This window comes from Saccopteryx bilineata, chromosome 3 (assembly GCF_036850765.1).
Source record: "Saccopteryx bilineata isolate mSacBil1 chromosome 3, mSacBil1_pri_phased_curated, whole genome shotgun sequence".
NCBI lineage: Eukaryota > Metazoa > Chordata > Mammalia > Chiroptera > Emballonuridae > Saccopteryx > Saccopteryx bilineata.
Genome location: NC_089492.1, coordinates 127,625,292 through 127,652,407, shown reverse-complemented (window position 1 = coordinate 127,652,407; position 27,116 = coordinate 127,625,292). Strand labels below are relative to the sequence as shown.

The following is a 27,116-nucleotide window of genomic DNA, read 5'->3' as shown; positions in this document are numbered from 1 at the left end:
CTGCCAAAAGAGTGTGTAGCCTGACCAGGCAGTGGCTCCAGTGGACAGAACGTCAGACTGGGACGCAGAGGACCCAGGTTTGAAACCCTAAGGTCGCCGGCTTGAGTGTGGACTCACTGGCTTGAGCAAGGGATCATAGACATAACCCCATGGTCGCTGGCTTGAGCCCAAAGGTCACTGGCTTGAGCCCAAGGTTGCTAGCTTGATCAAGGGGTCACTCACTCTGCTGTAGCTCCCCAATCAGGGCACATATTAGAAAGCAATCAATGAACTAAGGAACCACAACGAAGAATTCATGCTTCTCATCTCTCTCCCTTCCTGTCTGTCTGTCCCCTATGTGTCCCTATCTGTCCCTCTCTCCGTCTCTCTGTCTCTGTCACATCACACACACCAAAAAAAGAAAAAAAGTGTGCAGTAGCATGGAATTGATTACAATATACAAAAAACATGTAACAAAACCAGTCACCTTTCTCTTGGATTCTCTCCAGAGTAAGAGTATAGTCAAATACAGGGGTGGGCAAAAAAAAGGTCTACAGCTGTGAATACGTGAAACAGTTTATTATTGTATTATCATTAATTATTGTACTACTCATTTGAATTACAACTGTAAACCTACTTTTGCCCACCTTCAATATACAGATAATAACAGTGGTTAACTTTATAGAGTACTTTACATGGATTGATCATTACTCACCACAACCCCAAGATATATGATTTTACTCAGAGAATGCTATGGCACAGAGAAGTAAAGTAACTTACATAAATAATAAGTAGCCAGGACGAGATTTGCATTCAAAGTAATTTGGGTCCATAATTCATGCTCTTAACTAAGAGATGTGAGCAAGAATGTCTTGTAGTTCCCAGGTATTATTGTATTAGTTATTCCAGCCCTCTGGAATGCAGCACAACTCCTTCCAACCCACATCTGAGAGAAAGAGTACTTCAGCTATCATTTAAGACCAAGGTCTGCAGTCATAGAAACTGTCTTCCCTCTCCGTTATTAAGAAAGATGGGACGAACACATACCATGTCTATACTTTCTATCAAGTCCCTACTTTTATACCCAATAGAAAGAAATGCAGGGTGGGAAATGTGAAGTCATCAGGCATTTATGCCTACTATGAAAACTCACACTGTGACTCTTACTTTAATCTTACTTGATGATCATCACTGTCTGGTTCAAACTACAACTTCACCTACAACTCTACATTTTCTTCTTTATACATGCTAGTGAAATGGTAATTTGACTGAGAAATGGGCTTTATCTGATAACACTGTCCCAAATCATCTTGCAGGCTACTACCACATACAATGTTTTCTCTCTTATTTTTATTTTTTAAGACAGAGAGAGATGGGAAGGGGGAGTGGGATGAGAAACACCAATTCATAGTTGCTTCACTTTAGTTGTTTCTCATACATGCTTTGATTGTTTCTCATGTGTGCCTTAACCGGGGGGCTCAAGCCAAGCCAGCAACCTTTTGATCATGTCAATGATCCTGCACCTACACTCTAGCTGTTGATCTCGAGGGGTTTTTTTGGTTGTTTTTTTTTGTTTGTTTGTTTTGTATTTTTCTTGAAGCTGGAAACGGGGAGAGACAGTCAGACAGACTCCCACATGCGCCCCACCGGGATCCACCCGGCACGCCCACTAGGGGCGAAGCTCTGCCCACCAGGGGGCGATGCTCTGCCCCTCTGGGGCGTCGCTCTGCCAAGACCAGAGCCACTGTAGCGCCTGGGGCAGAGGCCAAGAAGCCATCCCCAGCACCCGGGCCATCTTTGCTCCAATGGAGCCTTGGCCGCGGGAGGGGAAGAGAAAGACAGAGAGGAGGGGGGGGGGGTAGAGAAGCAAATGGGTGCTTCTCCTATGTGCCCTGGCCGGGAATCGAACCCGGGTCCCCCGCATGCCAGGCCGACGCTCTACCGCTAAGCCAACCGGCCAGGGCCGATCTTGAGGTTTTGAACCTGGGCCCTAAGCATCCCAGGCTGATGTTCAACCCACTAAGCCACCACCAGTCAGGCCACATTTAATCTTTATAAAAATACATTTTTACCACATCACTCTCTGTTCAAAAATCCAAGAGAATCTCATTCTCTTTACTTCTTAGTTTGTTTAAGGTACAACCAGTCCAGCCAATCTCGACCCTTCTAATTTTACCAAACACTATTCCAGCTGAGCCTTTGCTCCTATTTCTCTCTTCCTGTATCTTTTCATCTCTTCCAAGCAAAACAGACAAATGAAACCACCTTGTCATTGGCCTGACTTATTTTATTTTACTCATCCTTCAAGGTCAGTCTCCGTTAAATATTCCTTGACCACCAAGGCCAAGAGTGAGTCTTCCAACAAACGTTCTTATTTATTGCTTATACCATTTTGGGAGTCATACATTTTACTATCTTACTTTTGTGTTCATATGTGCAGTCTTTTTAAACAATCTAGTGTCAATTGAAGGTATGTTTCTTGTCTTACCTGCCAAGGATATTATTCTCTATTCCTACTCAAAATACTCCCCATTATTTATTTACTTACTTATTTTTTAAGAGAGAGAGACAGAGAGACAGGAAGGGAGAGAGATGAGAAACATCAACTCATAGTTGTGGCACCTTAATGTTCATTGATTGCTTTCTCTATGTGCCTTAACCGGGGGACTGAGCCAGTGACCTCTTGCTCAAGGTAGCAACCTTGGGCTTTAGCCAGCGTCCATGGGGTCATGTCTATGATCCCACCCTTAAGCTGGATGAGCCTGCGATCAAGCCAGCAACCTTGGGGTTTCATACCTGGGTCCTCAGCTTCCCAGGCCAGTGCTCTATCCACTATGCGACCATCTGATCAGGCACCCTCAAATATTTATTAAGCTATTAGAATGATCACATCCAAAGTCCTCATAATTACCATAGATTATTTTCAAATTAGAATCAAACAAAAATACAATAAAAATTACACAGGCTTCCAATTCACCAGATTCAAGCAGAAGAAACAAGATTATTGAACAATGATAAACAAATTCTTTGTGAATAATGTTCATTTATAATAACTCCAGTTCTTTTTAAATGATCCTAAGTCAAATTAAACTTTACCTGTTCTAAAAATAAAAATACCTATAAGAAAAACTTTGTCTTGATCCAGGCCTTAAAAACGAACATCGCTTACTTGTCATCTTAAAAACAATCATTGCAGCCCTGGCCGGTTGGCTCAGTGGTAGAGCGTCGGCCTAGCGTGCATGAGTCCCGAGTTCGATTCCTGGCCAGGGCACACAGGAGAAGCGCCCATCTGCTTCTCCACCCCTCCCCGTCTCCTTCCTCTCTGTCTCTCTCTTCCCTTCCCGCAGCCAAGGCTCCATTGGAGCAAAGATGGGCCAGGCGCTGAGGATGGCTCTATGGCCTCTGCCTCAGGCACTAGAATGGCTCTGGTTGCAACAGAGCAACACCTCAGATGGGCAGAGCATCGCTCCCTGGTGGGCATGCCAGGTGGGTCCCGGTCGGGCGCATGCAGGAGTCTGTCTCACTGCCTCCCCGCTTCCAACTTCAGAAAAATACAAAAAAAAACAATCATTGAAGTTTGTCATCTAGTTACACTCCTTTTGCACTATTTTCCTTAACTGGTAAAGACTCCTCTCACAACTTCAGAAGCACAGACTTCCAAATATTGTTCCTCAACCAAAAAAAACAAACATGAAAAGATTTCAATGAGTCATCTAATTACCACATGGAATTATGAACAAGTATCATTGGAAGTATCTACATTTTATGTTCTTCAAAGACAAAAAACCTATCTATGCATTTCCTAACGTGCCTAGCACTGTCTTAACATTGAAATAAGTATATATGTATAGACTGCCAAGAGAGGAGTCCTTCACATACTGTGTTCTGCAGAAATTAGTGTCCTATGAGACTATAGGTTTTCTACAATGGAGTTCCCTGGTCTAGAAAGTGTGAAAGGCATTCACAGTAGCTATTACATATTAAAGGCTCAGAAGTGCCTTGTTCATCAAAAACCTTTTTCCCAACCTTGAGTTTTCCTTCATGTATATACCCAGGAGTGATATTTGAAATATTTAGTAATCGGTAAATTTCAAGCAATGATCAATAGTAATTCGTGCCTCATATGTAAGCCAGGGCCCTGAGCTCCTCACCTCTCTCAAGTTTTTAGTTCTGTGCACAAGGTGATGGCAGTGCAGTCCTCAGAAAGAAAGACAAGAGTGGGGGTAGTAGAAGTCCACCTTTGGGGCAACAACTATTTACTAATCGGGGCAAAATTATTTCCATATTTTAACAACTGGCATATCTGTATCAGTGTGTAGTCACTGAATTATCAGTCCTCAAAGACATCAGTATTTCACACAACAGTCTAAAATAATTACAAAGAATTAAAAGGCATTTTCCTAACTAAAAAATGTCATCACATTGTGCCTGTGCACCTGCTGCATCTGGGTGCTTTCACCAGTGGGCCTGGCTCCAACTCCCCAGGAAGGGAGCTTATCCTTCCCGCATTAGAAAGGGACAGCCTACTAAACTTGGTGCTGGCCAACCTTGGGAAAGGGTCTCATTTTACAGCTGGAGCAACTGTGATTTTCCAGGAGGTAAGTTATATTCTGTGTAGTTAAAAGCCCAGAGCCAAGTTCTGGAAGCCAACCAAAAACCCTCCACTCAGTTACTTTCCATCTGTGTTGTCTTAGATGGGCTATTCTACCTTTGAGCCTCAATCTGCTCATTTTGAAAATTGAGTCCATGAAGTTTCCAACCAGGTGCGGAGAACACCCACCCAAGTGTTAGCTGTTAGTGGCTTCCTAACACCTGAACCTTATTCTACTTATTTTGGGCATACCTTAAGAATAAGTTCTTAGAAGTGGCATATTTTTTGTATTATTGGTACCATTTTGTACATGTTCCATAACTGGTCTGAGGAGGTGGCAAGACATGGATCTGGGTCCAGGCACCTGGCTGCTGAGTGCTGCTCTTCCCCACTGTCTCATCTTTCCTCCACTCTTCCCCCTCACTCCTCACTCCAGGATTTGAAAATTTCCCCACCATCTTCTGAACCTCAGGGTCACAGGGTTGTCACCAATTGATTTAATTGTGACTTCTCCAGGATTACAAACCAACAACAGGCTGTACAAGTTTATTTTTGCTAGTTTTTGTTTTAATATGTCTAAAGAGTCTGGGGAGACTGGCCTCTGAGCTGTGGGTTTCAGCCAGTGTCTCGGAATGTCTTTCCAGGCTGGGGAATATATTTAATAAACTTTCTGAATTAGCAAAAAAAAAAAGGAATTTCATCAATAAGCAAAGGTTTGGTTTGTTTGTATTTTTTAGGAGCTTTAAATACACACACACACGACTTCCAAAATCATTAGTCCATTGTGAAATCTAATATAATGAGGACAAAATTAACAGTCCTAGCTAGCTCTCCCAAAGAAATCTCCTTCCCTTATGTTTTGGTAAGACAAGTTAAGAAGCCTGTTCAGTCATAGTTATTTATTAACCATTCTGATTCCAGAATCTGCTAGCTAAAAATAAGCAAGTTTCTCTCTTGGCATGCATATCCTAGAAAAGCCATCATTATATTAAGCAAATGTCACTTTCGACAGGTCTCCTCCAAACTTCTTTTTGAGAACGCGTTTCTTTAATCCTCCTGTACTTTAAGCCAATACTTTTCCTAACCAAGACTCCTTCAGAATTTCCAACTTTTAAGTCTAGCATGTTTTATTTTTCAGTTTGTATTTAGTAACATTTTCAGACAGTAAGCCACTAATATAGAATCATCAAACACCTCCTTATGCTATCATATCATTTCTAATCTTGGTAGAGATTCTAATTCTGGTAGAAAAGTTTGATAACGTAGTTCATCAAAACATCATTAAAAGAAGAATTATGATAAGCCACTATACATGTGTTCAGCTATCTACATTTTAGCCTCACTAAAATGATGTGGATTTTAAATAAGAAGCATGGACACAATGTTAGGTATTGGCAAGAACTAACAAATACATTTTTGAGTAATCTTGAATTTCCTTTGTGAATTGAAATTTAAGTACGTTCAATGGTCCCTCATCTATCGCAGGGGTTAGATTCCAGAACCCCCCATGATAGGCGAAAATCTGCAAAGTAGCAACCTTATATTTATTTTATTACTTATATATATTTTAAGGCTTTATAAACCCTCCCCACACTCTTATAAACCTTTCCCACACTGTTAGCCGTTCCCACACTTAATTTGGCTTATTTTACTGCAAAATTAAAATATATAAAAATACCTATATATTGCAAAATCCTGCAATATAGCAAAAAATCCACAATACAGAATTAGATATATACAATTTTAAAATCCGCAATTCAGTGAGACCATGAAAAACAAACCACGATATGGCAAGAGACAACTGTACATTCATATTTCATTTGCAGAATTTTTATTTTAAAGTGCCAGCAAATTTTAATCATTTGTTTAATCTTCTCTCTTGGAATTATCACTCACATTCACTCCAAATAAAATGTTTTAACTAGCCTGTCCAGTGATGGCACAGTAGATAAAAGAATCGACCCGGGACACTGAGGTCCCAGGTTCTAAACCTGGGGTCCCTGGCTTCAGTGTTTGTTGGCTTATCCAGCTTGCACAGGCTCACCAGCTTGAGTGTGGGATCATCAGCATGAGCCCAAGGTAGCTGGCTTGAAGCCCAAGGTTGCTGGCTTGGCTGGAGCCCCCCAGTCAAGGCATATACGAGAAGCAGCCAATAAACTAAAGTGTCACAACTGTGAGTTGATGTTTCTCATCTCTCTCCCTTCCTGTCTCTTTAAAAAAAAAAAAAAAAAAAAAAAGGCTCTCCCTTCCAGGGACACGCCCATACCTGTCCCTTCCCCTCCTTCTTTTCCTCTTCTTCTTAAACTTCCTTGCCCCTCTCTCCTAAACTTCTAAGGGACACCATGAGACTTGCAACCAGTGGAGCAGTAAGCAGCGGCAGCTCCCCAGAGCAGGTCTCCAAGGTCCCCCTTCCCCTAACTTTCTTCCTGTACAGCCAATAAATTCTTCCTATACATACTTGCGGCAAAATATATATATATATATTTTTTTTTTAACCTGAAAAAATGCATGTATTTATATTTCAAGCTTTCTATTTATAAGGCATTACAAACTTCACTTTGCAATTATATTTTTCTGAAGCCTTATTTCTTCAAATAAAATTTAAAGACAGGCACGGCCCACAACATCAGCATCTTTTTCTTTGTCACTTATCTTTTCTCCCCTTTCTCATGTTTAAACTTTAGCCCAATCAATGATGTCCCACAGTAAAACAATTTAATGCAAATACTAACACCTAATAGAAACACAGGAATTTATGGTGTTCTCAATCGACCATGGGAATAAAATTCCAAAATCCAGTATCAGGTCATTCAGGATAGCTTTTTAAAATGCTAAAAAAAACTGCCTGACCTGTGGTGGCACAGTGGATGTAGCATAGGCCTCGAACAACAAGGTCACTGGGTTTAAGCCCTGGGCTTGCTCAGTTAAGGTATATGAGAAGCAACTGCCTGACTAGGCAGTGGCACAGTGGATAGAGTGTCAGGCTGGGACGCAGAGGACCCAGGTTCGAAACCCTTAGGTCGCTGGCTTGAGCCTGAGGTCACTGGCTTGAGCCCAAGGTTGCTGACTTAAGCAAGGAGTCATTCGTTCTGCTAAACCCCCCCTCTCCCGGGTCAAGGCACATGAGAAAGCAATCAATGAACAACCAAGGTGCCGCAATGACGAACTGATACTTCTCATCTCTCTCCCTTCCTGTCTGTCTGTCCCTAACTGTCCCTCTCTCTGTCTCTGTCACAAAAATAAAGAACTACTATGAGCTCATGCTTCCTGCTCTTCCCCCTTTTTATCTCTCTCTCTCTCTCTAATCCAGCGGTTCTCAACCTGTGGGTCGCGAGCCCACAGGTTGAGACCCGCTGCTCCAGAGAGTTTTGTTTAATTTGGGGGGCTGGGAGGAGGTGGAGCAATATATTCAAACTAAGAGAATCTATCATCTAATTTTTTAAAAGGTCTATAACCCAAAAAGATTAACAATTCCTCTTTAGGGTTTCAGAAACTAGGACTTCAAGGCCTAAATTTAGGTGACTATGACAAGTCCCAATGCACTTCTCTCCCTGTATCCAATTCTTAGTTACTGGCTCGCGTACACTGCCACACACCTGATGCTTTTAATTGCTATCATTACTTCTGTACATCTCATCTTTATTCGTTGTTTTAATTTTTAGGCAGAGAGGAGCACTTACTAGGCAATGTCAGTAGTTTAAAAAACACTGAACTGAAAATTTCCCTAAAAGTGTTCCAATACTACATGCCATTGAGCGATGGGCTAAAGAAGGTATACATATATTCACTTGCTCTAATCCAGGGGTCGGGAAACTTTTGGCTGAGAGAGCTATGAATGCCACATATTTTAAAATGTAATTCCGTGAGAGCCATACACGTACACGTAATGACTCGTGTACATTACGCATTATCCAATAAAAATTTGTTGTTGTCCCGGAGGACAGCTGTGATTGGCTCCAGCCACCCACAACCATGAACATGAACGGTAGGAAATGAATGGATTGTTAATACATGAAAATGTTTATATTTTTAACGTTATATTTTTTATTAAAGATTTGTCTGCGAGCCAGATGCAGCCATCAAAAGAGCCACATCTGGCTCGTGAGCCAAAGGTTCCCAACCCCTGCTCTAATAGTAAGTTCTCAGAGGCTATTTCTTTTTTTTTTAATTTATTTATTTTTTACAGAGACAGAGAGTGAGTCAGAGAGAGGGACAGACAGGGACAGACAGACAGGAACTGAGAGAGATGAGAAGCATCAATCATTAGTTTTTCATTGCGCGTTGCAACACCTTAGTTGTTCATTGATTGCCTTCTCATATGTGCCTTGACCGTGGGCCTTCAGCAGATCGAGTAACCCCTTGCTGGGGCCAGCGACCTTGGGTTCAAGCTGGTGGGCTTTTGCTCAGACCAAATAAGCTCAAGCTGGCGACCTCGGGGTCTTGAACTCGGGTCCAGAGGCTATTTCTTTACCACAGGTCTTTTTCCCCCTTCTTTTTTATTTTAGTAGAAAGGGATAAATTCATAATCATCTCTTTCAATTTATTAAACATTGTTTGAGAGTTTAATAATGATAGTCAATGCTAGTCCTTGGAGTTTAAAGCCAAATAAAACAATTATTGTTTGCACTGTTAAAGTGCAAACAATCTAACAAGAAAAACAAAGTAAACCAATTGCAGTATAATAAATATGTCAGCATTATTGCAATGCTGAAGTATCAGAAAAGAATTTATTTCTGAAAGAGGTAATGAATGCTTGCGTTGAGTTTGCAGGATGAATAACATAGTTGTGAGGGAACTGGTAGAAGTGAGATTTCAGATAACAAGATCTAATTAAACATGTATGTATTTATCGATTTTAGAAAATTTAGCATAAACTGGGTTAAAGTTCCTGAATTAAATACTGTAATGAAACAGCTGTGCTGGAATAATTTTTAAAATTATAAATAAGAAAAGACATTGACTACATATTTCTGACAAAACTACAAAATTCCAGTCCAAGACAAGAAGATAGCCTCAGTTAAAACATTCAGATCTTTGGTAACCTCAGGAACTATTTGATAAAATCATCTATGAACATAGAACAAAATATTTTATAAGAATCTATCTCTCTTATGCCAACTACTGGCCAGTTTATACTGACTTTTTAATACCTGTATTCTCCAAAAACTATCAAATTTCAACCCTATCCTCTGTACACCAATTCCCTCAAGTAACAAGGTTCCAATCATTTTATTCTCCATTTCTAACTAATCATAAAATTACATGTATTCCTGTCAATATCTCTATTATGTACCCTTTTCCTTTCACCACCATGACCACCCTTATTACAAGCCCTCATCAATCTATACCACAGCTGGCCTCCATCCCAATTCAGTCACTAACTGATTAGTATTCTTCTTTTTTAAGATTTTATTTATCCATTTTTATGAGAGAGAGAGAGAGAGAGAGAGAGAGAGAGAGAGAGAGAGAGAAAGAGATAGAACAGGGGGAGGAGCAGGAAGCATCAACTCCCATATGTGCCTTGACCAGGCAAGCCCAGGGTTTTGAACCGGCAACCTCAGTGCTCCAGGTCGACGCTTTATCCACTGGGCCACCACAGGTCAGGCTGATTAGTATTCTTAAAAACACTTCTTTTAGTACCACTCCCCTCTATGAAAATTTCACCACGTTACTGCTGCAAGATATTATCCAAACTCATCAACCTGACATTTAGTATATAACCTGATCCAAATCTACTTTTCACATCTTACTTGCTAAGACCTTCTACTACGCCAGACTGATCTATTTATCTCCTAACCACTTCCAACACATTCTTGCTTCCATATTTTATTCATACTCCACTACCTAGAATACTGCTACCTCTGAGAATCAAACCCATTCCTCAAGTTTTCTAAATATCATCCCACAAGAATCTCTTTGATATTCTATGACACACATGAAGCTATTAATCTAACACAGCTCAATAAGTGCAATACTCCAAATTCATTTCTACGCTAGTAATGTATATCAGATGAGAAAAGCTTGACTTCTACCAGATTCACCATTATTGAGATCTTGGACAAGGTACTTAACCTCCTGAGCATCAGTTTCCCCATCTGTAAGTAAAGTTGGGAAAGTATGCTCCTCTTTAGATCACTGTTAAGAACTAAGTTAGATAAAGTACAAATATATACAGTGTCTAACAAAGGAGCTGCCCAATAAGTGTTAGTTCCACTCTCCCCTCACTCCCTCATTGAGCAGACGAATCACACTTTTCAGCAATAATACCTTTTAAATCTCTGATTCTACTAAGCAGAGGTTAAATTTGGGGGGAGGATAAGAGATGAGAAAAGCAGAAATTATAAAAATAATTCTTATCCCTGTTTAAACACCATTGCTATCTTAACAGATTCACAAAAATATAGTTAAATTTCTAGAAAACAAAATCTATAAGAACAATGTAACTGAGGTGCTCTAGAACTGCAGAGGTAAAAGCAATCCAAAAAGTAAGCTACTCTAGGCCCTGGCCGGTTGGCTCAGTGGTAGAGCATCGGCCTGGCGTGCAGAAGTCCCGGGTTCGATTCCCGGCCAGGGCACACAGGAGAAGCGCCCATCTGCTTCTCCATCCCTCCCCCTCTCCTTCCTGTCTCTCTCTTCCCCTCCCGCAGCGAGGCTCCATTGCAGCAAAGATGGCCCGGGCACTGGGGATGGCTACTTGGCCTCTGCCCCAGGCGCTAGAGTGGCTCAGGTCGCAGCAAAGCAATGCCCCAGAGGGGCAGAGCGTCGCCCCCTGGTGGGCGTGCCGGGTGGATCCCGGTCGGGCGCATGCGGGAGTCTGTCTGACTGTCTCTCCCTGTTTCCAGCTTCAGAAAAATACAAAAAATAAGCTACTCTTGCCTGACCAGGCAGAGGTACAGTGGATAGAGCATTGGACTGCGACCCAGAGAACCAAGGTTTGAAAACCCCAGGTTGCAGGCTTGAGTGCGGGGTTGCTAGCTTGACTGTGGAATCATAGACATGATTCCATGGTCACTGGCTTGAGCCCAAAGGTCGCTGGCTTGAGCAAGGGGTCATTCGCTCTGTTGTAGCCCCCTCCCCAATTAAGGCACATATGAGAAAGCAATCAATGAACTAAAGATTAGACTAAGGAGCCACAACAAAGAACTGATGCTTCTCATCTTTCTCTCTTCCTGCCTGTCTGTCCCTCTCAGTCTTAAAAAAAAAAAAAAAAAAAAAAAAAGTCAGCTGCTCTTTAAAAAATAGTGTTTTGAAGCAGTAATTCCCAATCATGTAAACGTCTTTAATAAGAAAAGCTAAAAAGAAAAAAGAAAAGCTCAAAATGCAGAGATCAGGAAAAAGCAAGCTCCCTAAAGTGCACAATAGCAATGCTCCAGCCTAAATTACACTTTTTTCTTGACTATAAACTGAAAATCTAGATATCTACATAGATTTGCTGATGAAAAACCAAATGTTATAAACTCAAGTACTTAACAAGGATAATGATGAGTTCAGAATTTTCTTTAAAATAATCCCCCAAAAAAGAATGTATGTCTTCGGTGGGGGATAGGGGTAGCTGGTAGGTAAGAAAGTTTGATGAAGCAGGACTGGCAAACATACTTGCTGCAGAAGCGGAATGACAGTTTCATAAGGATTTATTACTTTTCCTCTCTACTTTTTGCACATTTGAACATTTCCAAAATAAAAAGCTGAAGAATTAAATATGACATTAATAGAAAACAAAAATGGGAGTATAAAACCAACACAACTTCATACTTTTCAATCTAACATTATTACACCAAGATCTAACAAAAGCCAACATCATCTAACTTGTTATGATTAACAAGTGAAGTGTAAATAACAAATGCAAATTTAAGTCAAAAATCTTATTTTAGTTCATTATTCCCTGCATTCATCCTTCCCACTTAACTGACTTGCCAGTTATTAAAGTTCCATATTCTACTCTTTTCCTGTTTCATCATACCTTTTTGCTGAATGAAAATAATCTGTAAAATGTAGAAAGTAAAATTAAGCAAAACAAGCAAAGCGTTCTTGAAAAAATAAAAAAATTTGATTAAAAAAATAACTCGGTTATGCCACATCCAAGAAACTAAACCCTTGATGTCTTTTAAGAATGATACTGATATAAACTAAAAACAGTGTGATTAAAAAACAGAAACCAGTAAGACAAGGGTAAATATGGCATTAACACCTGGAAAACAATTGAACAAATAAAGACAGCCATTCATTATAAAGCCTTTCATTTGACTCCAAAAGCTCTGGCCATAAAGAGGTTCATTTAGCTAGAGGAATTTATGGATAGCCAATTTATGAAATCTTATTAAACTATCTTTAAAAAATGTTGCGATCTGAGTTCTTAATCATTAATTCCTTTGAAAACAATTGCAATTAAATAGTTGATTAACCCTTTAAAATAAATATTGCTGATGATATAAGCCTGTTACAGAAAACAATAAAGAGTAACTGAAATCCTTAACAATAAAACTATCACCTAGAGTGAATATTTTTATATTTCTTCCAGTTTTGTGTACATATATGCATGCATACATGCATGGTAAGGGAAGGAGGGTACATCAAACTTTATCATATGAAATTAGAACTATACTATTTGCTATTTTCAATCAACTATTTTTCTGTACTTAATATTTTTCAAAACCAGGTAATTTAATAGTCACAAAACATTGTGTACTGAAGCCTTTATTATTTTGACAAGTAACAGTTAAAAACTATCTTCTAAGACCTTTTAGGAACTAAAACATACAACTCTAAGATGAGAGATATTCAATAAAATGTCAACCATAAAATTCTTTCAGAAACTGAATTCTTGAAGCAGACATGAAATGGCTTGATGGACTAAAAGATATTCCCATGAGGTATTTCTGAGACAAGAACTGCCTGTTATTTTTGATGCCGTCTTTCAGAAAAAAATGAATTCTTAATTTTCTTTTGATATAGGTACAGAAGTCTGAAATCCATAAATTTAAAAGCATCATCAAAAATTAATCAACCAGATCATAATGCCTCCATTAGAGTCATAATAAAAAGATTTCTATCAAACCCTACATTTGAACTTCATAGCACTTCATGGTTTACAAAGCACTTTAATATTCATTATCTCATTTGAGCCTCCCAACCTTGTAAGCAAAGGAATCCCAGTTTACAAATTAAGTAAGGCCTTGGAACCAAGTGGTAAGATCACAACTACATAGAACCTTAACTCCTGGTGTTCTTTCCATGCTCTATTCTAGATATGTAAAATTTAAATTTATTTTATAGCTTTTTTTTCTAATCATAAAAAGTAATATATGTTCATGACTACCACCCCTAAAAGAAAGAAAAATCACCTTCCTGACATGCAGAAAATAATAAAGTTTTGTAGAATCTTACCACAAAGGAAACACTACCATTAACATTACCTTTCTAGGTATACATCCACATGTCTCATTTGGTACTGCTTTGTTAGAGCAACTGTTTGTCTCAGAATATATAAATCCACGTTTGCACCTAAGAATGCAGGTATTCAATATTATACTGGCTAGTTAGTACAAAGAGTACATATCATCTGTACTTTCTTCAGTTTAACTGGCATTCAATCTACTAATATATGGATAGATCCACTCAACCAACTCTTTTCTACCATTAGTTTTGTACTATCAGATCTCACAAAAGGTATGCAAGTCATACTTTTGAAGGTGCCTTAAGTGTGGATAGAGAGCATCTCGCTGTAAGTATGGCAGGCACCTCAAGGAAACTGTCAAAGAAACAATAAGCAGACAATCAGAGCATTATAGGGCATCACAAACTTCACTACTACCTGGAAGAACTGATAAAACGGCCTGACCAGGCGGTGGCACGGTGGATAGAGCGCTGGAGAGGGATGCAGAGGACCCAGGTTTGAGACCCCGAGGTCGCCAGCTTGAGCGCGGGCTCATCTGGTTTGAACAAGAGCCCACCAGCTTGAACCCAAGGTCGCTGGCTCCAGCAAGGAGTTACTCAGTCGGCTGAAGGCCCGCGGTCAAGGCACATATGAGAAAGCAATCGGTGAACAACTAAGGTGTTGCAACGCACAATGAAAAACTAATGATTGATGCTTCTCATCTCTCTCTGTTCCTGTCTGTCTATCCCTCCCTCTGACTCTCTCTCTGTCTCTTTAAAAAAACAACAACAAGGCCCTGGCCGGTTGGCTCAGCGGTAGAGCGTCGGCCTAGCGTGCGGAGGACCCGGGTTCGATTCCCGGCCAGGGCACACAGGAGAAGCGCACATTTGCTTCTCACCCCTCCGCCACGCTTTCCTCTCTGACTCTCTCTTCCCCTCCCGCAGCCAAGGCTCCATTGGGGCGGAGATGGCCCGGGCGCTGGGGATGGCTCTGTGGCCTCTGCCCCAGGCACTGGAGTGGCTCTGGTCGCAGCATGGCTATGCCCAGGATGGGCAGAGCGTCGCCCTCTGGTGGGCAGAGCGTTGCCCCTGGTGGGCATGCCGGGTGGATCCCGGTCGGGCGCATGCGGGAGTCTGTCTGACTGTCTCTCCCTGTTTCCAGCTTCAGAAAAAATGAAAAAAAAACAAAAAACACAACAACAAAACACACACACACACACACACAAAAACTAAAAAGAAAAAAAAAGAGAGAGAACTGATAAAACGATTTCAGGTTAGAAAAAAAAAGTCTACCTGCTAGTGACAGGAACAAATCAACATGAGAACCACACATTATTAACAAACCCATAGCAATGATTTAAGTTATTATTTTCAGGAAAACAACTTTTTGATAAACAGAATATGCGAGTATAATCACATATACTTTTTTAAGTCATATACACAGAAATACATAATTATGTTCATAGTAACATAACACTGTGTTAATAGTAAATAATGCCCCAGTAGTATGCAACGGTGATCCTGTTTACTTTGCCACCAACAAATACAATACATTAGTCCAAGAGAAACCACCTGATCCAATTTGGAAGAAAGAAGTCTTTCCTGGGATTATTTTTTGAAACCAGGAATGAAAAAAAGTGGTGAATTCTGGTGAAACTCAAATGTTGTTGACAGTGTATTTACTATTTTAGTGAGAAAGCACAAACACTGAAATAAAAATGTAGGCAATATAACAGAGGTAAGCAGAACCAAGAGGTAAATAGAGTATTGAAGACATACACTATCCAGTTGCAACTGCTCCTGAGCTGCTTCTGAAGCCTAACTGCATCCTTGCCCTCCCACCATTTGGTTGTTCACTTCTTTCATGAAGTGCAAGAGCCAAAAAATTTTCCCATTTACCTAAAATAGTTTTCCAAAATTAAGCATACCTCAACTATCTGACCAAATGCCTGAAATGCCAAATGTCTTAAAATTTTTACAAAGTACAAAAGAGCACATGTAGTATGTTACTTTTTGTGTAAGAAATAGAAATAAAGAAACATCTGCTTATGGTTACAAAAGGAAACATAGGTAGGATACAACAGAAATCAATGAAGTTGATCACCTATAATAAGTAATAGGAAGGCTTAAAAGAAAATGGGAATATTTCATGGAGGACATCTTATTACATAGTTTTTTGACTTTTAGAAGCATGTTAACATTCTACATTTTTAAAAAAAAATAAAACAAGGATGGGAAGAAGGAAAAGTCTAAAACTAAAAGCAAACTAATTCAATCATTTTTCAAGTGAATATTATAGCCCACTATAGCAATTTATAGCAGTGTAAAGAAAGTTTGTTCTCCATCCGCCACCCCAGTACAGGATCCGGCTAGGATTAGATGATTGCATTTAGTTGTCATGTCTCTTTAGTCTTTATTCTGAAGCATTTCCATGGCCTTTCTTTTTCCTATTTTATGATTTTACCCTGCTATAAAAGAAAACTAATGCAAGTTACTTATGAACCCACTATTTGATTTATATACCTTTGCTTTTAGGGTAGCCAACAGAAATGGGAGAACTACAAAAAAATTCTTATTCCTTTCAGTAGTTTCTTGGGGGCTTCTTTTTGTAGTGGTCTGGGTGAATCAATTCTTAAATTACTTTAGGTACAAGATTGAGCAGGTTAAGTGCTTTGATAGTGCTAGGAGTCAGGGTTCTCACTGTGGAAGACAAAACATGTAAATATAAAATGGGAGAAAGTAAGAAAAAACTGGATCACAATAAATTATAAACCACTAAGAAAACCAGGAGTTTATAACTCCATTCCAATTAAGCAATATAAATGTAGGACTGTTTAATTGGAAACTCAACATTTTTGTAAACATTAAAGATTGGTTCAGGCAAGAATCATTTGTGCATGTTAAATCCAGAGTGAAATTTTGATGAAAGAGAACATCTGCAGAAGCCTGAAATGTCTCTCCACAGGTCAGTTAGTTCAAGAGGCAGAGGGGAAATCAAACATTGTGACCAAATATATCATCCGTGAGGGGCAGATGGATAGATATCATGTACCTCCAGATCTGATACCATGGGAACATAGCATCACTTACTGTGATTTTTCTTGTCAGGAATACATAATCTGAATCTAATCAGGAGGAAACAGCAGACAAATCCAAAACGAGAAATGTTGTATTAAAAATAAAAAGCAGGTTATTTCCAAAAGTGTCGATTTCACAGATTAAGAAAGGCTATGAAGCCATTGCCTGATAGCTCAGTTGGTTAGAGCATCTTCCCAAAGTGCAGCGGCTGCCGGTTTGATTCTGGTTCAGGCACATACAGGATTAGATGGATGTTCTTATCCATCCGTCTCTCTCTCTCCCCCTTCTACCCCCCCCCCCGCTTCCTCTCTCACTAAAATAAAAAAATAGAAAAAAGAAAGGCCATGGAAATGCTCCAGAGTAAAGACTAAAGAGACATGACAACTAAATGCAAGCATCTAATCCTAGCCAGATCCTGTACTGGGGTGGCGGATGAGAGAACAAACTTTCTTTACACTGCTATAAACATAAACGTTAGTCAACTGACAAAATCAGAATTGGTAAATTAAAATTTTTTTATCAATGTTAAATTTTCTCAGACGGTAACTATACTATGACTATGAAAGAATATATCCTACTCTTATGAAACAAACTAGGTTAGTGAAATGTAAGCAACTTACTCTCAAATAGTTGGGGAGGAAAACAGGTGTGTGGGGGTGTGTGTAGGAGGACAGAAAAAAAGAAAAAGAAGGAGAGACAGATAATGTCCATCAGCCAGGGCTTTCTTTCATTCAAAAATAGTTAATTTTGACCCTGGCTGGTTGGCTCAGCGGTAGCGCGTCAGCCTGGCGTGCGGGGGACCCGGGTTTGATTCCCGGCCAGGGCACATAGGAGAAGCGCCCATTTGCTTCTCCACCCCCCCCCCTTCCTCTCTGTCTCTCTCTTCCCCTCCCGCAGCCAAGGCTCCATTGGAGCAAAGATGGCCCGGGCGCTTGGGATGGCTCCTTGGCCTCTGCCCCAGGCGCTACAGTGGCTCTGGTCACAGCAGAGCGACGCCCCAGAGGGGCAGAGCATCGCCCCCTGGTGGGCAGAGCATCGCCCCTGGTGGGCATGCTGAGTGGATCCCGGTTGGGCGCATGCGGGAGTCTGTCTGTCTGTCTCTCCCCGTTTCCAGCTTCAGAAAAATACAAAAAAAAAAAAAAAGTTAATTTTGCCTGACCAGGTGGTGGCGCAGTGGATAGAGCGTCGGACTGGGATGAGGAGGATCCAGGTTCGAGACCTCCAGGTCGCCAGCTTGAGTGCAGGCTCATCTGGTTTGAGCAAAGTTCACCACCAGCTTGGACCCAAGGTTGCTGGCTTGAGCAAGGAGTTACTCAGTCTGTTGTAGCCCCACAGTCAAGGCACATATGAGAAAGCAATCAATGAACAACTAAGGCAGTGGTAGTCAACCTGGTCCCTACCGTCCACTAGTGGGCGTTCCAGCTTTCATGGTGGGCGGTAGTGGAGCAACCAAAGTATAAACATATAAAAAGATAGATTTAACTATAGTAAGTTGTTTTATAAAGATTTATTCTGCCAAACTTAGCAAAAATCTGACAAAGTACTTGGTAAGTAATTACAGTATTATTATATGCTTTAACTTGCTGTAACTCTGCTTTATAAATTTTATAAAGTAAAGTTACTTCCCTACTTTATAAATCATCATTACTGTGGAACCGGTGGGCGGTTAGAAAATTTTACTACTAACAAATACAAAAGTGGGCGGTAGGTATAAAAAAGTTGACTACCCCTGAACGAAGGTGTTGTAACGAAAAACTGATAATTGATGCTTCTCATCTCTCTCCGTTCCTGTCCGTCTGTCCCTATCTATCCCTCCCTCTGACTGTTTAAAAAAAAAAAAAGTTAATTTTAAGTCCAACAGGGGACTATGTAACTTCTTAGTTGTATGTTATATACTAAAAACAAACAAACTAAACTGCAACAAACAACTAAACTATGGCAACAGGAAGAAAACCTGCAATATGCTAAAGAACATCAACCCTTAACAAATGTCTGGATTTGGCCCTTCTTTTTCTGCATAATGCTCACTCCCTAACTATTGACTGTTAGTCAGCCTATTATGCAATGCATAATAATCTGATCTTTGGGGAAATTTCCACTGATCTGAAAACACCCGCCCTGTAGGAGGGGTGCCACTGAATGACTTCATGCAAAAGTAGTTAACTCCCATAAAGATTAACACTAATCTATTAGTGTTTTTAAAGAACTTAGACCCTAGATTCAGTTTTAATTCTGGTTCTGCTGCTTGCTAAAAATGTCACCCAACACAAGCTAGTTATCCCAAATCTCAGTTTGATCATATGAAAAATAGAAATAAAAACAATACCCACTTAAGAATGTTGATGTGAATAATTGAAATTACACCTCCTGACATGCCACAGCTGCTTAAAATGTTACACAGTAAACAAAATACTTTACTTAAGAAACATTTAAGTATTGTTTCTTTTATTAAGACTAAGATAATTTTGAAATTTTCAATATGGTAGTAGAAACAGAAATTAATACATGTATACACATGTGTGAGTGGTATATGAGGCACACTGGGGAAATCTGACTACTGACTGAACATTTAACATTAAGGAATTATTATTTTAGGTGTATTAAGCATGTTTTTCTCCAAATATTTAGGAGAAAACTTTTGAACTATAATTTGATGAATGATATGGGATTTGCTTAAAAAAAAAATAGGGTGAAGGGTAGAGTCAAGATTGACCATTAGCGGGAAAAGAAAAAAGAAAAATAAAGATTGACCATTAGCTTGTAATTATAAATATTATATTCTGCTTTCGTGTCCGTAAAATTTTTCAATACAATGTTTTCTAAAGAAATTCAAAACAAAGTTGGCAATATTTGCTCATTAGCAGGAACAATAGGGCAATTTAGTTTAAAGTTTAATAAAAAGAAGACTGTAGAAATGAGGGGGAAAAAACTATAAAAACTTTATAAAGACTAGAATAAATATATTTTGATATTTAAAGCAGTTCAAGAGTTGATAATAACCCAAAATATGTGCCCAAGGTAAGAAAATATCAAAATATGTGTACCTTAAAACTTTCTCTTATACTCCCCAAACCTATACTTTGAAAACAAAACCTTTGTTATTATTGACCCTCACTGATCATCATAGCTGTTTTATTTCTACACCTCACCTTTATTTACCTTTCTCCTTTTCATTATTCTCGTTTTATCTTCCATGTATCTATTTACATTCCATTTTAATTTTCAACCTCAAATTCAGACTTCAGCAGATAAAGAAGCAATGCAAGAGTCAGTGAAGTTGAATACAAAGGGGATTACCAGCATCCGACAAATATAATTACTTTTGGTTTTGGAGGGTCTCTAAACCACATTTCAAAACTCAACAGCTCCTGTTTCTACACATAACAACTCAAATTATGTTACCGAGTACTCATACTGGAAGCACTGTTTCTTACCATGTACAACATTTTATTAAAAAGTTTGGAAAGACTCATCCAAACCTTGACCAGTATATACTTAGTCATACTGGAAAGAGCAGATTTTGGACTCCCAAGGGTCTGTCCTGTGTTTTTCGTTTGTTTGAGCAAGCGAGTGAGAGAGTAAGTGAGACACCGAGAAAGAGACAGACAGGAAAGGAGATGAGAAGCATCAATTCATAGTTGTGGCACTTTAGTTGTTCACTGAATACTTCTCATATTCTGCTTTTGTGCTGGGGGAGCTCCAGATAAGCCAGTGATCCCTTGCTCAAGCCAGAGACCTTGGGCTCCAAGCCAGCAACCTTTGGGCTCAGACCAGCAACCATGGGATCGTGTTGATGATCCCACGCTTAAGCCAGCGACCTCAAGGTCTCAAACCTGGGACCTAGGCATCCCAGGTGAACACTCTATCCATTGCGTCACCAGTGGTCAAGCTGTCCTGGGTTCTTATCATAGCTCTGGCAACTACCAGTTGAGTTCACTCCATCTAATTGTGAGCATCTAATACATATCAGGCACTGGGACAGATACAAAGGTGAACATCTAATCATACATAAAATAGTTACAATATCTTTTAATAAGTGCTACAACAGAAGTATAATATAAAGCTTGTAGAGCCTGGCCAGGCGGTGGCGCAGTGGATAGAGTGTCTGCCTGGGTGGCAGAGGACGCAGGTTCTAAAACCCCAGGTCACCAACTTGAGCGTGGGCTCACCAGCTTGAGCGCGGGGTCACTGGCTCAGCTGGAACCCCCCAGTCAAGGCACATATAAGAAAGTAATCAATGAACAACTAAGGTACCACAACTATGAGTTGATGATGCTTCTCATCTCTATCCCTTCCTGTCTGTCCCTATGTTTCACTCTGTATCTCTCACATAAAAAAAGAAAAAACAGCTTATAGATGCACAAAAGTATTTTAATAAAAGATTAGGTGATCTTTCAGCTCCAAATTTTTTATTAATTTAATTTAAACTCTTTTAAGTTTCTTTCTAATTAAAAGGGAGGGAAAAAAATGACAATAATTAAAAGGGAGTACCCACTGACCAGGCGGTGGCGCAGTGGATAGAGTGTCGAACTGGGATGCTGAGGACCCAGGTTCGAGACCCCGAGGTTGCCAGCTTGAGTGCGGGCTCATCTGGTTTGAGCAAAAGCTCGACCTTGGTCGAGCCTTAGACCAAGGTCACTGGCTCAAGCAAGGGGTTACTCAGTCTGCTGAAGGCCTGCGGTCAAGGCACATATGAGAAAGCAATCAAGGAACAACTAAGGTGTCGCAATGCGCAACGAAAAACTAATGATTGATGCTTCTCATCTCTCCGTTCCTGTCTGTCTGTCCCTGTCTATCCCTCTCTCTGACTCTGTGTCTCAAAAAAAGGGAGTATACACAGGTTGCAATATGGTATCAAAAGATGCTGTCCAAGCACTTAAAAATCTGAAATAAAAGTAGAGCTGACATTTACTAACACCTTGTACATGCCAAAGGATAGAAGCTTTTCACACAAAAGCTCACTTAATCCTCATATTAGTTTTAACACCATTTTATAGGTAAGAAAACTGAAGTTCAGAAAGACTAAAATAACTTACCCAAAATCTCACGGTAAGAGAAAAAAAGGGATTTGAATCCCGATCTTCTGATTTCAAAGCCTATTCTCTTTCTACTAAACCATTACTCTCATTTTCTTTTACTACATGAAAACAAAATTTCCAAATCACTTTAATAGCACCCAAGAGAAAAATCTTTAAGACAGCCATGAACCACAAAGTAATCACTGATCCCTAATAAACGTTTAAACCAAAGTATCTAGTATGTACACCCTTCATATTGAAAGATTACATGCAAGAGACTAAAAAACTAATTTATAACCAATATTTAAGGTAACAGTCATGCGTGACATGAATGACTAGTTAATAAAAATGAATGAGATTTTCTGATTTCTTCCAACTGCTTTATCTTTACCCTTCAGTGCTTCAACACAAACAACCAGGGAAGGAATTATAGTTTATAGTGTACTAGCATGCTGAGTCCACATAAGAATTTAAAAGTGCATACAACCTCCCTCGCCATATTGCAGTTCACTTTTCACAGTATCACTGTAATGTGGATTTTGTGTGTGTGTGTGTGTGTGTGTTTTGTTGTTGTTTTTTACAGAAACAGAGAGAGTCAGAGAGAGGGATAGACAGGGACAGACAGACAGGAATGGAGAAATGAGAAGGATCAATCATTAGTTTTTTTTGCGCGTTGCAACACCTTAATTGTTCATCGATTGCTTTCTCATACATGCCTTGATCGCGGGCCTTCAGCAGACCAAGCAACCCCTTGCTCAAGCCAGTGACCTTGGGCTCAAGCTGGTGAGCTTTTGCTCAAACCAGATGAGCCTGCGCTCCAGCTGGCGACCTCCGGGTCTCGAACCTGGGTCCTCAGCATTCCAGTCTGACACTCTATCCACTGTACCACAGTCCGGTCAGGCGTAATGTGGATTTTTAAATTGTATACATATGTCTACATTTTGTATCGCGGATTTTTCACTATACCACGGGATTTTGCGGTTCGGTATTCACTGGTGAATACCCACATAGAATTTTGTATGTTGTTAAAATTACATAGATTTTAGAGTGTAGAAAGTGTTTAAGAGCATAGGAAGTGTTTATGAGTGTGAGAACGGTTAATAACAAGTGTGGGAAAGGTTTATAAGAATGTGGGGAGGGTTTATAAAGCCTTAAAATATATATTATTAATACAACAAATATAAAGTCGCTACTTTGCAGATTTTCACCTATCTTGGGGGAGGGGGTCTGGAACCTAACCCCCATGATAGATGAGGGGCCACTTATTACATATGTATGTTAACACAAAATGAAGTATGAAATTCTTTCAAATTTTCAAAAAATGCAACAGAAGCCCACAAAGTCTAGAATATCTAAACATCAACAAAATTTAAAGCTGTTTGGAATAATGTAAATTATGCGTTTTTCTGTATAAATTTCGTGAAAATTTATACCTTTTTGAAAATGTTTTCCCAGTTTATCAATTTTAATTGCAAATCTGAACTAGCAAACATTCCTGGAAAAAAAAATAACACTTTACATCAAATGAAGGAAAAAAAATTGTGCACAATTTCAAAGCTCTTATAGCAAAAAGATTTTAAATAAACATTAAGTCGCCGGATCCTGGTGACAAATAACAAGATTTTATTCAGAACTCCTTCAGATTAAAATAGTATTTCTCCCTTCCCCTAAATTTCGCCTAGCAATAAATTAAGATTAACAATAATTAGCTTGAAGTAGCCTTCATTGCCCAATTCAACTAAAGATTTTGTGGAAATGTCTCCTTCATTCGCATTTACCCCAAACAACAAAAGATCAGTTTCAAACGTCAAGGATTCCTGTATAGAGTATACATTCTCTCCCACCTTTAACAGTACGGGGCCCAAGACAGGAATCACACAAAATACAACACTAACGATGCGTATTCAGGATTCCTGAGAGATTTGGAAATAAACATCAGAGCCACTTAAGAGCCCTCTGTGTCGCGCAGCGAGGTGACAATTTCTTTGCTTTCACACCCGTACGAGGCAGGCGTAAGAAAGCCCGACCAGCAGAAGCCGCCGGATGGTAACAATCCCCCTTTCCGACTTCTCCTTCCCGACTCCCCCAGCTCCAGCCCCAAACACGTTCTTCTCTCCACGTTTCTTGCACTACGTCGCTAGCCAAGGGGTCAGCCCGAGCTCCACCGCCTCTTCAAAGCCCAGGGGGGATGGTTACTCCCGCAGCGGTGCTCCCTCACCCGCGCTCACTCCGCTGTCAGGCCCGCCGGCGATGGGGAAGGGGCCTCCTCGGCCTTGCCCAAGGGCTGTTTCCCGGTCCTCTGCCCAGTGCAACGACGTCAGACGGCTCCTTCTGCAGCACGGTCCTAGCACGGGTGCCCGACCCGGCCCTCAGGGCAGTGGGGTGAGCCGACGCGGTAGCAGGGTGACCAAGCTCCCCGTCCCATCCCAGGGGTCCCTCAACCTCCTCCCGCCCCCGCCGTCAGCCCGCCGCCATTTTGTGCGTAGCCGCTGCGACACAGATACAATAGTCGGCCTGGATCTCGTAGGAAAGGCTCAGGACCCCCACGCTATGGGCTCCCGCCTTCCAACCCCCTACTTCCCCACCAGGCAGCGGTCCTACCTATGCCTACCAGTCTAACAGCCGGATTCCATTTGCGCCCAGCACAGCTCAGCTCCCAGCCTCCAGTCCCGCTGCCGAAGAAGCTACCGCCTCTAAAGACCTGCACGCATGCGCGCCTGTCGAGCCTTTGCGAGCCCTCCTCAGCTCCCGGCGCCTGCGTACCGCCAGCACCAAGCACTCCCGGAGGCAGGAACGGACCCGGTTTCGAAAGAGGTCGCTGTCGCATCCACTCAAGCGTGTAGTAAAACTCCAAGCACCCACCAATCAATATCAATACCTCTGCCTGTTTTGTGCCAAGTCTTAATCCAGATCATGCGCATCGCCAGTCTGTGTTGTCTCACCTCCTCCGCGAAGTCTTCCCTGGTCATTTTGCCCTCAATAATACATTAAAATTAGGTAATACTCAACTGGCACTTGATATCATAATGCTTTGCATAGTTAAGGTTTTTACCTGCCTTAATTCTTTAGCCTTGTACTTTTTTATTTTTTATTAAATTTTTACATTTTTGTGTTAACATGGATTCAAGTGTCCCACTCAAAATAACACCCTCACCCCCAAACAATGTACCACTCATTACACCCCTTTTGCTCCCCTCCCCCTGACTCTCTCCCCTACTTCCCTTCTGGGATTTGCTGTCCTGTTATCTGTATCTATGTGTTATGTACATAGAATTTCACTAATCCCTTCACCTACTCTTGTTTGTTATCCCCTCATCCCCCTTCCCTCTGACAGCTGTCCCTCTGCTCCCCATAACCCCGCCTCTGCCTCTATTCTGTTCCTCAGTTCACCATATTCATTAGATTACACATATAAGTGAGATCATATGATATTTGTCTTTCTCTGCCTGGCTTATTTCACTTAGGATAATAATCTGCAGGTCCATCCATGTCATCGCAAAAGGTAAGATTTCCATCTTTGTGTAGTATTCAATTGTGTATATGTACCACTCCAACTCTGGGTCGCTGGCTTGAGCGTGGGATCATAGAAACAACCCCATAGTCACTGGCTTGAGCCCAAAGGTCTCTCTGGCTTGAATCTCAAGGTCACTGGCTTGAGCTCAAGGTCGCTGGCTTGAGCAAGGGGTCACTCACTCTGCTGTAGCCCCCACTCAAGGTCACTCGCTCTGCTGTAGCCCCCAGTCAAGGCACATATGAAAAAGCAATCATTGAACAACTAAGGTGCCGCAACAAAGAATTGATGCTTCTCATCTCTCTCCCTTTCTGTCTGTCCTTGTCTGTCTCCCTCTGTCTCTGTTACAAAAAAAACCAAAATGAGTTTAACTTTCTCAAAATTCTTTCATATGTCATCTCACAATAAAAATATGTATGGTAGATATTTTTAACCTTTATTTTAATGATGAAAAACATTGGGTTGAGAACTTGAGTAAATGCTCAAGGTTCTTAGAACATTATACTAAGTGAAATAAGTAAATCAGAAAAAGCTAAGAACTATGATTTCACACATAGGTGGGATATAAAAATGAGACTCGTGGCCATAGATAAAAGAGAAGTGGTAGACACTGACTGGTTAGCACAGTTGGTTGAGACCCTTGTCCCAAAGCAACAAGGTTGTGGGATCAAGCCCCAGTCAGGGCACACACATGGAAAGCAACCAATGAATGTACGACTGAATAGAACAGCAAATGAATGCTTTCCTTCCCCCTCCCCTCTCTTTTCCTTTCTCTCTCTGCCTCTCTAAAAATAAAAAATTTAGCCTTGGCTAGATAGCTCAGAGTGTCCTACTAGAATGCAGAGGGTCAGTTCAATTCCCTGATCAGGGCACATACAAGAGCAGCTCCATGTTCCTGTCTTTCTCTCCCTGCCTCTCCCTCTTTCTCTCAAAAAAAAAAAAAAAAAGAGTGAAGTGGTTACCAGGGGACGGGGATTGGGAGAGAGGAGAATAAGGAGGGACAAATATACCCTGAGGAAAAATGATTTGACTTTGGGTGGTAGGCATACAACATACTCAACAGTTCAAATGCTATAGAAATGTTTACCTGAAACTTATGTTTTCTTGTATTTTTCTGAAGCTGGAAACAGGGAGGCAGTCAGACAGACTCTCGCATGCGCCTGACCGGGATCCACCTGGCACGCCCACCAGGAGGCGATGCTCTGCCCATCTGGGGCGTTGCTCTGTTGCAACCAGAGCCATTCTAGCGCCTGAGGCAGAGGCCCTGGAGCCATCCCCAGCGCCCGGGCCAACTTTGCTCCAATGGAACCTTGGCTGCGGGAGGGGAAGAGAGAGACAGAGAGGAAGGAGAGGGGGAAGGGTGGAGAAGCAGATGGGTGCATCTCCTGTGTGCCCTGGCCAGGAATCAAACCCAGGACTCCTGCACGCCAGGCTGACACTCTACCACTGAGCCAACCTGCCAGGGCTGAAAGAAATCTTTTATAAAATATATCTTATCGGATTTTCCTTTCAAACTAAAAATCCTGCCTAAGGCAACAAGCTAAAAACAACAAAGAAAATTCTCCCA

The 27,116-nt window shown here is 40.8% G+C and overlaps 1 protein-coding gene across 3 annotated transcripts in view; it reads right to left on the bottom strand.

The window, feature by feature from the left end:
- The window catches only part of ZNF638 (zinc finger protein 638), a 96,020-nt gene extending 71,264 nt beyond the window's left edge, over positions 1–24,756 (bottom strand). For 2 of the 3 annotated variants that reach the window (XM_066267349.1, XM_066267352.1), the window contains exon 1: positions 24,640–24,743. The gene's annotated coding sequence lies outside the window, so the exon portion shown is untranslated. Of the gene's footprint in view, positions 1–24,639 lie in introns of all 3 variants that reach the window. The other variant, XM_066267350.1, reaches the window with a different exon arrangement.
- Positions 24,757–27,116: the final 2,360 nt, after the last annotated feature.